Consider the following 16,426-nt stretch of genomic DNA (forward strand, 5'->3'; position numbering starts at 1 on the left):
AGGGTTGGCAGGGTTCCCTACCTGGCTTCGCGTCCCTGCAGCTCCTAGGCAATGTAGGCAGGGGCCAGGGCAGGGGCTGAGTCCCCTCCCACACACCCAAACTACTGCTGCTGGCCCAGGGGCTGCCCAGCTGCTGCAGAAGTCATGGAGGTCAGGGAAAGTCACAAAATTCATGACTTCCATGACCTCCGTGACAGACTCGCAGCCTTAGTCATAGTGGATTCTCCATCACTGACAATTTTCAAATCAAAATAAAATAATGCTCTAGAAATTATTTGGGGGAGTTCAATGGCCTGTGTCATAAAGGAGGTCAAACCAGATGATCACAATGGCCCCTTCTGGCCTTTGAGTCTATGAACTGTCAGCAGACCACACAAGTGAGAAAAGAGCTGCTACACCACACCCCGCCTCAAGGAAGCAGGTGCTATACGGTCCCAGTTCCAGCTCATAACAGGAACATGGCATGAATCTAGAAGCAGCTTTTGTCTGAAGGCCAGGCCAGCAGGGAAGTAAGAGAGGCAGGGAGATGATGAGACTCACTTGGAAAGTCCCTCACCTTAGAATTTTCAACTCTCCTCCAAGAACCAAGAACACTAAAAGATCAACCACCAAGACAACATATTAAGAAGTTGGCAGATACCTTCCTCCAAGTCCTAGCTCTCCAGATGCCAGCACAGGAAGAACCCTGCTTTGCCCCACCTTTCTCTCTCACACCCACCCACCCACCCCAAGTGCAACCACATCAGCGCATACACAAGGGTATTCCAGTGGCTCCTTGTTCATTTCAGGCTCCAGTTCAAAGGGTTTTTTTTAAATCATCCATGAGTTTATTTCAGTTCATTTCATAGATCCAGGGGGCCAATGCACAGATTATTCCAGACGTCATTTGGCCCACAGTCTTTATCTACTCCTCTCCCTGCTCATCTAGCATAGCACAGGCTTCTTCCCTTTCTACGCACAATATAGTTACTGTCTGCAGGAGCTTTTCCCTTCCCCCCTCTCTTCACTTCTCTAGCTCTGACACATTACAGCGTTAGGGTGTAAATTGATTTTAAGGGTTCACTGATCAGATTGATAAATACATCCCTTCAGCTGTCTGTGTATGGAATGTAACAATACATGCAATGTCACTGCTTTGTGGTGCATGTCATCTTAAGTGTCCAAGGAAATATCCCTCCTCTCCCAGCTGACCTCCCCAAACAGGATTCTGAAGCTCAGGCATTAAAGCTCAGTCATTACGTTGTTCTAAGCCAACAAGCTGCTCGTGAGTCCAGAAGACGTAAAGAAGGATTTATCTCTCAGACTACTTACTGTTCCTGCCCCAAGGCATTACCAGCCGCATCAGCATACAGGGCAGGCTGCACTGAGAACGTGGCTGGTGAACATTTAAGGTCAGTGCAGGACACTGGTAAACACGTGATAGTAAAATTCCAGCTCACACAATTTAACACAAGTTGAGCGGTTAACGGCCCAGAAGTTCAGATAGCTAGATATTAATGCTAGCACAGCTAGTAGGCTTACATAGTTAAAGCCTAACCACTTAATGTAAAGAAGCACAAGGCCATTAACTAGGCAATGCATTTAACTGAGGCGATGTCTACACTACACACCTCTGAAAGACTAAAGTTTTGTTGTTCAATTGCCAGTGTAGACATAACCTTAGTGAGGGGAACCAAGGATCATCTATGCTACAAATATAACAATGAGGCTGAACCCATTTGCCCCCACGTTGGCCGGTATGAAGACATGGTTCAAGCATAGTTCCATTTCCTCAGTGGATCAGGAGCCAAGTTAGCGATCAACATTACCCAAAAGGGCCACAGTGGTGTGAATTCATTGTTTCATTTACTATAGTACCATTTATATTTAAACAGTATGACAAGGGAATATTTAGTTTTTATATATGTATGTTATTCTCACAGCAAATAAGTTAATAACTTAATGCAAGTTGACACTTAATTGGTTAATAACATAGTAAAAGCATCCTGATTGGTTGTTAATTAAATCACAAAGAGCCACAGGAAACACATTAAAGAGCCACTTGCAGCTCATAAGCGGTAGTCTGAGTATCACTGGTGTAAACAGTATCTTAACCAAGTGCAAGTTCACAGATACAGTAAAGATGCCATCTGGAATACATAAATCCATGCTTGAAACATGTCAGGGAGAACTGCTCCATAATAAGGTGCCCTAAGGGTTGTACCAGTCTAGCATAGCCTGAGCATGATGCTGCCATAATATTTCTCTCTATCATTATTAAAGGATATAGGTGAATGCTCAAAAGGACCTTAAATATACAATTAACCCCATTTTCTTCCAGAAGATGTATATGCTGGAAGAACATTCAGGATGAACACAAGAACAATTTAAAAAAATAAATAAATAAAAAACACACACCTAGCATTTTCTCTCATATACAACATAACATTCATAATAAATATTAATTTGTACCTATAACGCCTTTCAGTCAAGAATCTCAAAAGACTTTTTAAATGTTAATTAAGCCTGCAGTAGGCAGGCCGTATTATTTATCATTTGCATTGCTGTAGTGTCTATGCAGTGTCTCTCAAATGCGGCCACATGTGGCCACCACAGCCTTTTCTTCCTGCCACAGTCATCTGGGCTGTGATGGGGGGGGGAGGGGAGAGACGCAAAGCAGTGGCCCCTCTCGCAGGGCTGCCAGCAGCGGTTGGGCCTTGCCCCCCTCCAGAGACACAAAGGCTGGAGGTGCAGACAACTGGTGAATTCCCCACAGGGGGGTAGGGCAGGCAGGCTTTGGCCACGGAGCTTCGGGCATCGTCCACACAGTGGCAGGCTCCGTTTCCAGGCTCCGACCCCAGGCTCACCACCCCTGCCATCGTCCCTGGGCTCCGCTGCCCTACTGCCCACCTCCCCATCCAGGGCTTAATTTGTCCCAGGGCTTGCTGGGGCTGAGTAAGTCTGCCGAAAAGTGATATTAACAAACATACAAATATCACTTTTCACAGCAGAAGACTTACCAGCTAGCACAGTAGTCCCCAACCATTTCCGTGGGGTGGGTGCCAGACGACTAGCCGCCGAGGACCGTGGCTGCTGGACAAGCAGCCGCCGAAATGCCGCCGTGAAGCGGCAACGTCAAGAGGCGTCGCCGCCGAAATGTTGCTGTGAAGCAGCGTCATCAAGAAGCATCGCCGCCGAAATGCCGCCGAAATTTGGCAGTAGCACTTCGTGAAGTTGCTGCTTCTCGGTGGCATTTCGGCGGCTGTTTGTCCGGCGGCCAGTAGGCGGGTGCGCATGGCGCCCGCGGGCACCGCGTTGGGGACCCCTGAGCTAGCAAGTCTTAGGAGAGAAAAAAAGTGCAACCAAAAAAGCAAAACAAACAACAACAACAAAAGACAAGAACATGCAAAGTGCCTTATTTGTGTTTCTATTCCATTTAGGTCCAGTAAAGAATAGAGACAACTGTAAATTATTTTTATTACGGAGTCTGACAAAAACCCTACACAAATTACAATGATTTGGATATGTATATATGCATATTTATTTGTTTTTCCTAAAGTTAATTAAGGATTTTAGGAAAAATTGTCAGCACGGCCACCAGCAAGAGTTGGGGGCCACACTGAGGCCACCAAAAAATCTGTTGTGAGAACCCCTGGTCTAGGTACCCCAGTCACAGACCAGGACTCCAGTGTGCTAAGCACTGTACAAACACATACGAAAAGGCTGTCTCTATCAATTTTGCAAGTAGGGAAACCATACCACAGATTTAAGATTGACTAGGGTCCTTGAAATCTAGCCATTGGGGGGAAGCTAAAAGTAGTTTACAGCACTATTTTGAGCATTTACAATCAAATACTGTTTTTTAAAAATTTCCCCCTCTCTCGTTGCTGTGTACAAAGACCCCACTAACTTGCCCACTACTCGGCATGAGATCTGAATCAATCATCAAAACATTAAATAGATTAGCCTGAGACAATGATAATTCACGTGCAACCAAAAAGCTGAGCATTTGCCATTCCCCACAGCAAGTAACTGATGCAGTTTAAGGTAATGCTGAATTGACGCATTAGCCTTTAATCTTTTTAGCAAAACACTATAAATAAAGAGACTGCATTTCACAATACTGTATTTTGGCTTACAGTAAGGGACGGTTAGGTGATCTTTAACTAGTCATTGCTTAAATGCCAACATTCATTTGGATTAGCCTCAAACACTTAGTAAAAACATCCTTCATCACTTAATGTTTAATCACTGTGCCCTGAGGTTCTGTCAGAGGTCAACTTGACCTCACATTGTTGAAACAGAAGTCAGAATTATTTGAAAAAAATTCTAACACAACTTTCGGGTTCTCCAAACAGAGCTCTCCTTAGAAAACCACCGTCACCACCAATTCTCCTGTAAAGTTGCCTGTGTACTGTATCTGTTTTAAGTGAAGAAACAAGACAGATCTTTGTGTATCCTCAGCTGTTAATCAGTAAATTAGCAAAAAGTTGCCAAGACAGTATTACTGTAGTTTTCTGTGGGAGGAATGTGACATCTCCGCTAGTTCTTCTATAGCAGGAGTTCTCAAACTGGAGGTCGGGATCCCTCAGGGGGTCACAAGGTTATTACATGGAGGGTCACAAGCTGTCAGCCTCCACACCAAACCCCGCTTTGCATCCAGCATTTATAATGGTGTTAAATATATTTTAAAAGTGTTTTTAATTTATAAGGGTGGTCGCACTCAGAGGCTCACTATGTGAAAGGTGTCACCAGTACAAAAGTTTGAGAACTACTGTTCTTTTAAAAGTTTTAGCCAGGACCCTATAGAAATGTCACTTTATCTTCTTGGTTTTTATATTCTAAATTTGTTAGTAATTTCCTAGCTCCTAATGTTGGTGCTTAGGTGGTAGCAAATACTTTCAAAAAAGAAGTTTTTCCCTATTTCCACCCTCCCCAATTTTATCATCTCCCCGAATTTTTCAACCAAACAGTGTTAACAGCATATTAAACAGGAGTCATATATGGGGGGAAATAATCCTACTCCCCCAATCCACTCATGACACCAAAATGGAGATGTCACTCACAGCAGATTGTGTATTTTATGATGAGGGCTCTCTTCTCCATGCTTTAATAGGATGTCGTTAGCAGTGTTGACAATATAAATTACCTTCACTAGGCTTCAGAGTTAATACAGTAAGATGAAAAGTCGTTCATACCTCTGAGAGCTATTGTTTCAGGTTGCCTGCAGACTCCAGTTTATATTGAGTTCAGATTCTGAAGGTTTTCTTTGCAGCACAAAGGCTAGACACACATTTTTAAATGAAAGCTTAAAATTCTAGAGCACAAGAAACTGGTAATCAAGAACCAACCCAACCTGAACTCCCTAATAATCAATTCCCACTGGTTCGTTAACAGTACAAAACGACATCCACTCACCAATATGACTTACTGAGGAGGCTTTTCTTACATTTGTCAAATGTAGGGCCTCCTGCAGTTTAATTACTGCCATTATAGAAGAGAAGGCAGACTACTGTACATTGTGAATTAGTTGGCTATATTGTGACATGCAGTAGGTATGCAATAACAACTCTTACGTCGTGCTTTTCATCGGGGCATTTCAAAGTGCTTTACACAGCAAGTATCATTGTTCCCAATTCACAGCTGGGGAAACTGAGCTGGAAATCATTCAATGTCCAACATGTGCAGGAGCTAATAATCAGCTGTGAATGGTTTAGAAGAGGACTCTAAAATCATTCTAAGGATAAAGACACCCACTTCCACACAACAAGAGTGCCCCAAAGCCTGCCATTCAGTATGTGAGCACAACTCCTCTTCATTTAGATCAGGGGTGGGCAAACTATGGCCCGGGGGCTGCATCCAGCCCTTCAGATGTTTTAATCTGGCCCTCAAGCTCCTGCCAGGGAGCGGGGTCAGGGGCTTGATCCACACTGCTCCTGGAAGCAGCGGAACCTCCCCTCTCTGGCTCCTACGTGTAGGGGCAGCCAGGGGGCTCCACATGCTGCCCCCGCCCCAAGTGCTGCCCCCGCAGCTCCCATTGGCCAGCAAACAGGGCCAATGGGAGCTGCAGGGGCGGCAGCTGTGGATGGGGCAGCGCATAGAGCCGCCTAGCTGCGCCACCGCATAGGAGCCAGAGGGGGGACATGCCGCTGCTTCCAGGAGCCGCTTGAGGTAAGCGCCGCCCGGAGCCTGCACCCCTCACCCCCTCCCACGCCCCAACCCTGATTCCACTCCCTCCCTCCGAACCCCTCAGTCCCACCCTCCTGCATCCCAGAGCCCACAATCCCAGCCAGAGCCCTCACTCCCCCACCCACACCCCAATCCCGTCCCCGGACCCCCTTCCCACATCCTGATCTCCTCATTTCTGGCCCCACCCCAGAGCCCGCACCCCCAGTCGGAGCCCTCACCCCCTCCCACACCCCAACCCCAAATTTTGTGAGCATTCATGGCCCGCCATACAATTTCCATACCCAGATGTGGCCCTCAGGCCAAAAAGTTTGCCCACCCCTCATTTAGATGATATATGTCTAGAAAAAGCAGATTTGAAAGGCCTGGAAAATAACGTATTACCTTATTTGCAGAGGTGCCGAGCACCTGAAGCTCCCATTGAAGCCAATGACAGCTGCTGATACCCATCTTCCAACACTGAAGTAGATTATACGTATCATTGTTAATAATACTCTCCATCTTTTTTCAATCAATCTCAAAGCACTCTACAGCTATCAATCAATTTAGCATCACAACAGATATTTACCCTCCTTTACAGATAGAGAAATGGGCATAGAGAGATTTGTTGCCTGATTTTTAGACATGCTGAGCACCTGTAACTCCCTCTGAAGAGCTATCCTTCTTGAAGTCAATGGGAGCTGCAGATGCTCAGAACCTCTAAAAACCCAGGTTGTCTTGCCTAAGGTCACGCAAATCTCTGGGAGAGCCAGGAACAGAACCCAGATTCCCCAACTCTCAATCTAATGCTGTTACCACAAAACTATCCTTCCACTAAAAATAACTGGCTATATCCCACTAATAGACAATGTACACAAAACTTAAAAACCCTAAATGTGTTGCACGAATAATACCATAAACATTCACCTGCTTAAACTATTTGGCATTTTCCCAAGCTGTTCTACCACTGTAAATGGTTCACTTAGAAAGAACCTACAATGTTTTACACTTTGGACTTGAAACAAACCTCAAGATACCTTTCTATGCACTACAGCTATCTTTGATTTCATACACTATATACTGCAATGTCGTCCCAGGAATGTCATGTTGAATTTGAGGAAATCCAAAAGCTTCATTAGATAGTTGTGGTAATAATAAAGCTTGAATTAGATGGACTTTCACAACAGGGTAAACAAATTACTGGCAAACTATATTTTTCTGAAATGTTTTTCTCCATCTACTTCCAGTTTCTAATGTCAAAGTACTTCTATAATGAAGAATTCAAATTTTCATATCTCTCTCCTCAAAGCGTCCCACATCTTTGCCAACAAAATGCTGCAGTTTTCTTACTAGGAAAGAACACCCATAAATATCCCTCCTCTCTGATGAGAAACTACATACTCCATGGTCCCATCATGTTAGCACAGGTCCAAGCAACTAGAATGTAGATGCAAAAAGCAGCTATAAGAGTTTGGAAGGAAAATCAATCTCATAAGACCCAGGGTCTCATGTTAATAAGCTATGTAACAGAACAGCCTAGTCTCATTTTAGGTATAATCAGTGGTGCAACCTTGTGTCAAGCAGATTAACATAATAGCCCAGTTCATGATTAGAGAATACAAACACTTACGTATTGGAATTTGGAAACATCAGCTTATAAAAATCCTAAACTGGTCACACTGAGCAAATAAAGTGGTGCTCACTCTTTGGATATATATAGTTGTGCTGCACAGTCCTCCTTCGATCCTAGAATGTTACTGTTTACCAACACACCCAGTACCCTGGGCTGCTCTTACCTACCCCTCTTTCTAACAATTCCATGCCACAGAATTACTCCACCGGCAGGTACTTCAAGCCATCCAGAGCATAAACACACTGCATGCCATTCATGGGGTCCTGATGATTTCCTCTTCCTTTCCGATGCTAATAGATATTTCTCTTCCTATCAATAAGGGCATTCTCTTTTCAACAGCAGAGCCAGCTCTGGGACAAGCCATGAAGTTCATGCGCTAGCTCCCAAGAAAGGTGTAGGGATTTAGTAATACAAGCAATATAGGTCATGATAGGTGTTCTGTTACTGCCTCTCTCCTCCTCCTTCATACACAGCTGTAAGTACTGTAAGATTAAAAACACTCTCAATACTACCCTTTGATTCAACACACAGAAGAGACTGCAAGGTCAACCACATGGGAACAAGCTGCCCAATACACTTCTATTTAAAACCTACCTAGCTGTTCCTTTGCAAATTACACTCACAAAGCCTGCAGATACAGCCACAAAAGAAAACTAGATACATATAAAACAGTAGGATAATTTTAAGACACACATTCTGCATAATGAATTGAACAAATGAGTCTCACCTTTTCCCCAGCTGAGCCCACACAAGAGAAGCAACGCAAGGTTACGTGGTGAAAATATGTTTGCTGCAGTTACGGTCAAATCCAGTTGGTGTCTTCATTCTCAGTGAACAATAAAACACTGAGCCTAAAACTTAACACTTTCCTGCTGAGTGCGGCTCATAAATTCTAACTGAGAACTGTGGCAACAAATACAAGTCTCTCTGTAATAGGCTAAATTGGATGAAATCTTGGGAAACAAATGCAGCAAAACTATTTCTGATTTGGCGGCATATCCTGCCCCAGAGAGCAGTTAGATTTATTTTTTTTAACTGATGTATGAGCTGTATGTTTGGCAGTAAGCAATCACAAGACCTTGCAGTGCTGATTACTACAGAGGTGTAAATACTAGCTATGCATATTATTACTAAGGCATCCATCTCCACAGTCTCTATACACTGTACATTATGGTTGGAGTGGTAGGAACCACAATAGTTAAGATGGTATAAGAGTTTCCATTCTAACCACCCCTTTGCTCCTCAGTTTTCAAATTGTAATTTTATTCATCTTTCACTTTGGGGGCTTGTCTTCTGCTTCAAGTTGATCTTTTTTAGTTGAGCAAATATGGTTTCGCTCTTTTTCCCCCCTCTATCGTAAGGAACGTAGAAAAGACATTTTCCCATTATAAACAATAAAAACATTGAGACTTCTTTTGAACAGTCTTCCTGCCAAAAGAGTTGGAGGATAAGCACTGAAATCTGGCAGCAAAACAGAACTCACTGAGCAGAAATACTTTTGAGTGGGCCAATGAGTTCTAAGCCATTAAACACTGAGCGCACACAATACATTTTGCTCAGGTACCATGCAAACGTTAAAGTTAAAGTTCCAATTAAAGTTCCAATCCTGCAATGAGCTTAATGAGGGCAGAGGGGTCCATTTGTGTGGAATTGTTTGCAGGAGTAGAGCCTTGTTGTGTAGGGGAAAACACACGTAAAGTGTGTATGGGCTGATAAAAAGACCTGGCTGGAGCATCTTGTATAAGGATCAAAGGTAAAGGAGGGCTTCTCTGATGTACCTTATAAGCAGACCTCCTAAAGAGACCTGACAATCTTTCCTAATAGTTTTGATCATGGAAAGGACGTGCTGTTGGCCTATTTTTTGCAAGCCAGCAGAAGCTCAACCAGTCACGAAGAGTTAAATTTTTTTAGGTGTTTTCTTTTTTCATTTTAATATCTGGGAGATCCCATACAACTATGTACATTAGAAGTGTTAAGTTGGCAAAGTTAAGCGGTCATCTGTCAGGAATGCCAGAATTAAGGCTGCATACAGAACCTCTGCCCAGACTCCACCCACTGATTTCAGTACAACACGGCTGTGCAGTCTGCCTCCTTGACTGAATTTGGTCAACCTGGAAGTACATGCATGTTTTATTGATTTGTTTTGAAAGGCCTCTGAGAAAGCTGACAGACCGCTCCGAGCTTGGACAGTCCAGGCAGTGGTTCAAATTCAGACTTTTCATGAGCAAGTGCAACTCCACTGGAAAAGGACCTGCTTATACCAGGTATGAATTTGGCCCAATGCACATGTTAAACCATGATCTGAACACAATACACCTCTACCCCTATAGAACGCTGTCCTCGGGAGCCAAAAAATCTTACCGCATTATAGGTGAAACCACTTTATATCGAACTTGCTTTGATCTGCCGGAGTGCGTAGCCCCCCCCCCCCCCCCCCGGAGCGCTGCTTTACCACATTATCTTCGAATTCGTGTTATATCGGGTCGCGTTATATCGGGGTAGAGGTGTATTCTGATACAGTGGTACATAGGAGCATCCCCCTCCTACAATAGCACCTTCATTGGTAACTACCTAATTCCTATTAACCTTGCTCCACTTTGGCATTGTCTTTTTATAGGAACTTCTCTCCCCACATGTCTCTCCAGGGACTGGCTCTTTAATTTGGCAAAGGAGCTACAGACAGAGAGTAGCCATTTTATACCTGCTTGCTGTATCTCTCTCCCCTTGAAACCGTTGTTCCCAACTCCAGTTCTGTTTTTCCTGCTTATTATATTTTGTATTATCGTAGTGCCTCCTGATCAGATGGCACATTCCGACAATTGTCATGACTATATTCCAGTTTCAATTTAATCGTTTTGGGTGTATTGTTTGTTACTAAAATACCTAGAACAAGAGCCATAAACCATTCAAAAAACAAGCTTAAGAAACAGTTCAAACAAATGTTTTACTTTATGGACACGGAGCCGAGCTGCATCTCTGTGATCCCATTGATTTCAGAGGTTCAGCATAGAACTGAAGAGGATACTCTTCGTATTAGAGCCACAGGGAACAGTTGAGACATGTGGCTTTCACTTTTTAACATAAAAAACTTTCCTTCTCTGTGCTGAAACTAAAAATATTGGTTGAATTAAGCCTATACCCCTCTTTTCTATTTACAGAAGATTCTCTTGAACCACACCCACTTTTTCAATAATGCCTACAGAAATCACCACCATGTGTAGAAGAATACTGGAATATAGCCTGACTTACTTCAGCTCCATGTTCGAGCGCTAGCTTGAACTGTGGGAGAACCAGGTTCAATTTCCTTCTCTGCCCCAGACTTCCTGTGTGACCTTAGGCAAGTCATTTAGGGGAAGATCAGCAAGGTGGGAATCCACAAAGGTATGCAAGCATCTAAACCCCAGACGCAAGTGCCTTAACCTCAGGTTTAGGCACCTAAGTTCCAGTTTTGTCTCCACTGTATCCACAAACCATCCATGGAACCCTGTAGGTGCCTAAACTCACTTGGCATCTAAATTTTCAGAGTAAAATTTCCTTAGGTATCTATGTCTCTGCCTCTGGACATGTACATTGATGCTTCACTCTTATCTCCTGCCTAAGTCCCAGACATAGGCGGAGAGTTATATGGGCCCGTGATGCCCGTGCTCCACCAATATTCAGGAAGGTGGTCCCGGCTCCACCAATATTTGGGCTTATATTTTCAGAACCATCCCGTCCATAGGAAGAACCGGGGCAACTGCCCCGGGCCCCGCGCTTTGGGGGGCCCCATGCTTTGGGGAGATGCGGGGTCCAGGGTGGCCTGGAAAGTTAGAGAGTGACCTGGAAAGTTAGTGGGGGGCCTGGTGCTGGCAGCAGTGAGTGACCTGGCCCCAGCCCGCCCCATTCTGCTCTGCCCCACCCTGCTTCTTCCCACCCCTGCTCCGCCCATGCCCCACCCCGACTCCACCCCTTCCCCCAAGTCCCCGCCCTGCCTCTTTCCCCTCCTCCCCCGAGCGACGCCGGGAGCTGGCAGGGCGGAGAGGAGCAAGGTGGGCTGGGGTTGGGACCTGTTCTGGACACCACCAAAAATTATACAAACCTGGCGCCCATGGTCCCGGAGCAATTCACAAATCAGGGAAAGACAGGCATTCGGCCACCTAAGCTGTGTGCGGGGCCTGACCCAGGAGGCATGCTCAGAGGACACCTACCAGATGGAGTTCTATTCAAAATCCAGCCAGAGAAGGAGCATGTGGTGGTGGCAGCAGTGTCACCACCCATCTTATAACTATTAGCCCAGTGGTTAGAACACTCACCTGGGATGTGGGAGACCAAGATTCAGTTCCCTGTTCCTCTTTCCTCCTCAGACAGAGAGGGGTGTGTCTCCCACCTTTCAGGAGGTTGCTCTAACCACTGGGCTATGGGATATTTTGATGTGGGGCTTCCACAATCTCTCCTGTTGAAGCTGTTGTGCTCTGAATAAATAATGAAACAGTGGTTGAAACAGGGGGACTGGATTCAGGGTCCCCTACCTTGTAGGTCAGTTCGCCAATGACTGGACCAGAGAGAGTTATTCTCTCTCTCTGGCCCAATGACTGTTCCACTGTGGACAAATACTTACAATCATTAGTCCAAGGAAGAGAAGGAATGGGGGATGGAAGGGGTATGATTGTGAAATCCTGAATCAGGCAAAAGTTCTTTTGAAATAAAGAGAGTTAGAGTATTGCCAAAGTAAAGAGTAGGAAATCAGGTCCAAAGACTCAGGGTAAACAATGATGGCGACAATTGAGCTCTGTGATAAATTGAGACAACTCCCTATCTCTATACAAAAAACTACAAACTGTGTACCTGAAATTAGTGATATACTGTCCCAGAACTGTGCCTACAAAACACCCTCAAAAAGGATGGGTCTGTTCATGTAATGTTAATGAAAATCCATTCCAGGACTGCATCAAATGCAATCTTTAGTAACACACACCAGATCTATACTTAAAGGTTTTCCCAGCATAGTTTTCCAGGTGGATGGGAGGAAATCACACCCTCAACACACACAGCTATGCAGACAAAATACCTAGGGCTTGTCTATACTTACGCGCTGGTTCGGCGGCAGGCAATCGAACTTCTGGGTTCGATTTATCGCGTCTTGTCTGGATGCGATAAATCGAACCCAGAAGTGCTCGCCATCGACTCCGGTAATCCTGCTCGGCGCGAGGAGTACGCGGAGTCAACGGGGGAGCCTGCCTGCCACATCTGGACCGCGGTAAGTTCGAACTAAGGTACGTCGACTTCAGCTACGTTATTCACGTAGCTGAAGTTGCGTACCTTAGTTCAAATTGGGGGGTTAGTGTAGACCAGGCCCTAGTGTAGATGCAGTTTAAAAGCAAACAACTGCTTTTACCAGTATGGCTTTATTTTGTTCAGCGAACAAAAGAACTCATTAGTACAAACTGCATCCCCACTATAAGGGTTTGCTCACAACTATACCAGCAAACCCCGTCTACTGTAGGCAACACCACAGAAAGCAAGTTCATTGACAAATAAGCCAGTAGGTTTGGTTACCCAGCAGGACAGTGGGAGAGACCATAAGAACTGGACACAATTAGGCTTTAGCAGTTGGCAAGCTAGCCACAAGCAAATACTGAAAAGGAGAGGATTTTTCTCTATTCTTTAACTTCAAATGTAAATGTCATTAGCTTTTGCCATACAGACTGAGTTTTACACTTTTGAGAAGGAGGTATTGTTTCTAGTAATTAGTCACCTTTTAGGTTTAAGCAATATCTGATTTAGGCCTCATCTGTACAAGAAAATCTACACTGATTTAACAAAGTCAAGTTTACAGATTGTTCTAGTTCAACCATGGAGAACCTCCATGTAAATGCACTTAAACCATTTTCACTTACATCAATTCACCCTTACTTAAACCTGTTTCACTTACATCAATTAACTGACGCAAGCTAAGTTGACTCAAGCACATTTAAGTGTTTTGCACTGATTAAATAAATCAATTTTAAATCAACTTTATTACACCAGTTCAGCTTCTCAAATAGACATGGTCTTAGGGCATGGCTACACTTGCAGATGTAGAGCACTTTGAGTTAAACCAGCCTTTGTAGAGCGCAGTAGGGAAAGCGCTATAGTCTGTCCACACTGACAGCGCACTGGCGTGGCCACATTAGCAGCTCTTGCAACAGCCACAGAGAGCCGTGCATTGTGGTAGCTATCCCAGCATGCAAGTGGCTGCAACATGCTTTTCAAATGGGGGGGGAGGGTGGAGTGTGACAGGGAGTGTGTTGTGTGTCTGTGGGGGGAGAGAGAGTGGGTTTTTGGGGGGCTGAGAGCATGTCAGCATGCTGTCTTGTAAGTTCAGACAGCAGCAGACCTCCCCCTCCCTCACCCCGCCTCTCTCTCTCTCACACAGCACTCCACAGTAATGGTTGCTTTGTCTCGGAGCAGATCAGCATGCCGGCTGTCAAACGGAGCTTTCAAAGGGCATATCCAAACAATGACAAGAGTGGCCACTTGACTTAAGGGGATTATGGGATGTTTCCGGAGGCTGATCAGAGCGCAGTAATGCAACACCTCGTTCACACTGACGCTGGGGCGCTCCAGCGGGGGCGCATCAAACGTTATTCTACTCGCCAAGGTGGAGTACCAGTGTGGACGGGTGGTGAGCTAGTGTGCCCGGGGCTCCTTTAATGCACTGTAACTCATAAGTGTAGCCAAGCCCTTAGTCTTAAAGTAGAAGACAATCCAGCCCAGCACACAAACAGGTTAAGCTTTGATCTCAAACATCTCTACCAATACAAAATAGGAAGAGTTTTCCACCCCTGTCCTCCAAGGTTGAGCAACTAGATCTTGGGAGTAGGGGCTCCACCCTCACTCCTTATCAGTCTCAGGATGTTTAATTGTTTTTCAAACCTTGATTTTAACGTACTTACAGTGATGTAGATGTGTTGTGCAAGATACACAATGCTTGGTATGTTTGCGCAGGTGTTATGGATATCTCATTCTATTGTATGTAACAAAGAGGACAAGCAGAGAGAACTGTAGCTTGCCTACATTTGGGATTGTTTTTTAGCCAGCATACTTATACCACCACAAACCCTGAATGTAGATACTCTCCAGTGGTGGAAAGCAGGACTCATAACAGTGCACCTTATTCCAGTTTCAAACCAGGGTCAATCACACCAAAGCAGTACATCCAGACTGAAGGCTTATATTGGAGAAGCAGCACCACTGCAAAAATCCTTACCCCAGGCAAGCAACCTGTCACATAGGAGGGAACTGAGGTACAGTGCATGAGACTATTCTTATGCAAACATTTAAATCAATACTGCAGTTCAGGCACATATTAGGCAGTGTATTAAGCTGCATATTTATTACACCTCCAAGTCTTTATGAGTCAGGTTATAGGGCAGGGGCGGGCAAACTTTTTGGCCTGAGGGCCGCATTGGGTTTCAGAAATTGTATGGAGGGCCGGTTAGGGGAGGCTGTGCCGCCCCAAACAGGCAGGCATGGCATGGCATGGCATGGCCCCCGCTTCTCACCCCTGATGGCCCCCCAGGACTCCTGCCCCATCCAACCCCCCTGTTCCCTGACAGCCCCCCCGGACTCCTGCCCCATCCACACCCCCCCGCTCCCTGTGACCTGACAGTCCCCAGACCCCCCGCTCCCCCAACCAACCCCTCCTCCCCCCCCCAGGAACCCTGCCCCATCCAACCACCCCTTCTCCCTGACCGCCCCTGGACCCCCTGCCCTTAACTGCCCCCCACCGCCCCATCCAACACCCCCTCTCCTTCCTGACTGCCGCCCGGAACCCCTGCCCCCATTCAACCCCCCTGTTCCCCACCCTCTGTCTGCCCCAACCCCTATCCACACCCCTGGCCCTTGACCACCCCCCGAACTCCCCTGCCCTCTATCCAACCCCCTGCCCCCTTACCGCGCTGCCTGGAGCACCGGTGGCTGGCGGCGCGGCTGCACCATGACAGGCAGCCATGCCGCCCGGCTGGAGCCAGCCATGCAACACGCAGCACAGAGCACCAGTTCAGGCCGCAGCTCTGCAGCTGCGCTGCCCCAGGAGCTCGCCGCCCCGCGGCCCAGAGCCTCCCGGGCCAGGAGCTCAGGGGCCAGGGAGAACGGTCCCGCGGGCCGTAGTTTGCCCACCTCTGTTATAGGGGAATAAGACTTGTATCTTTGTAAATGTACTTGACGTCAGTACTACACTTATATTCCAAGTACACGGATTTTCTAAAAGTGAGCTTTATTTTGTTGTAGTGGAATAGTTTGTACATAATTTACAAGTGAAGTATTAAGAAAAATAGTTACACAATTTACACTGATAGTCAAGAGAAACAGCATGCTAACACATTATAGCAAGCAGCATTTACTGAGTCCTTGAACTATTGCATCGAGAGAGCCACCCACATTTTTTACATATGTTACTAAATGTCAGCTATTGAACCAAGTTCTCTCTGCTAACAGGGCTTTGTACAGATAAAAAGTTGCAGCAGCAGCTGCACTTTTTCTCCAAGCACTCACCATGTGCTTAGAGGACGATCTTACCGATTCTTGTTTAAATGCAGTTTGTCTTTATCCATCTCCAAAGTCCTTTAACAGAAGATGAACTTCAAGTGAATACAGCTATACATAGCTCTTAATTGGCTTCACCACATC

The sequence above is a fragment of the Emys orbicularis genome, chromosome 2 (assembly GCF_028017835.1).
Source record: "Emys orbicularis isolate rEmyOrb1 chromosome 2, rEmyOrb1.hap1, whole genome shotgun sequence".
In the NCBI taxonomy this organism is placed as follows: domain Eukaryota; kingdom Metazoa; phylum Chordata; order Testudines; family Emydidae; genus Emys; species Emys orbicularis.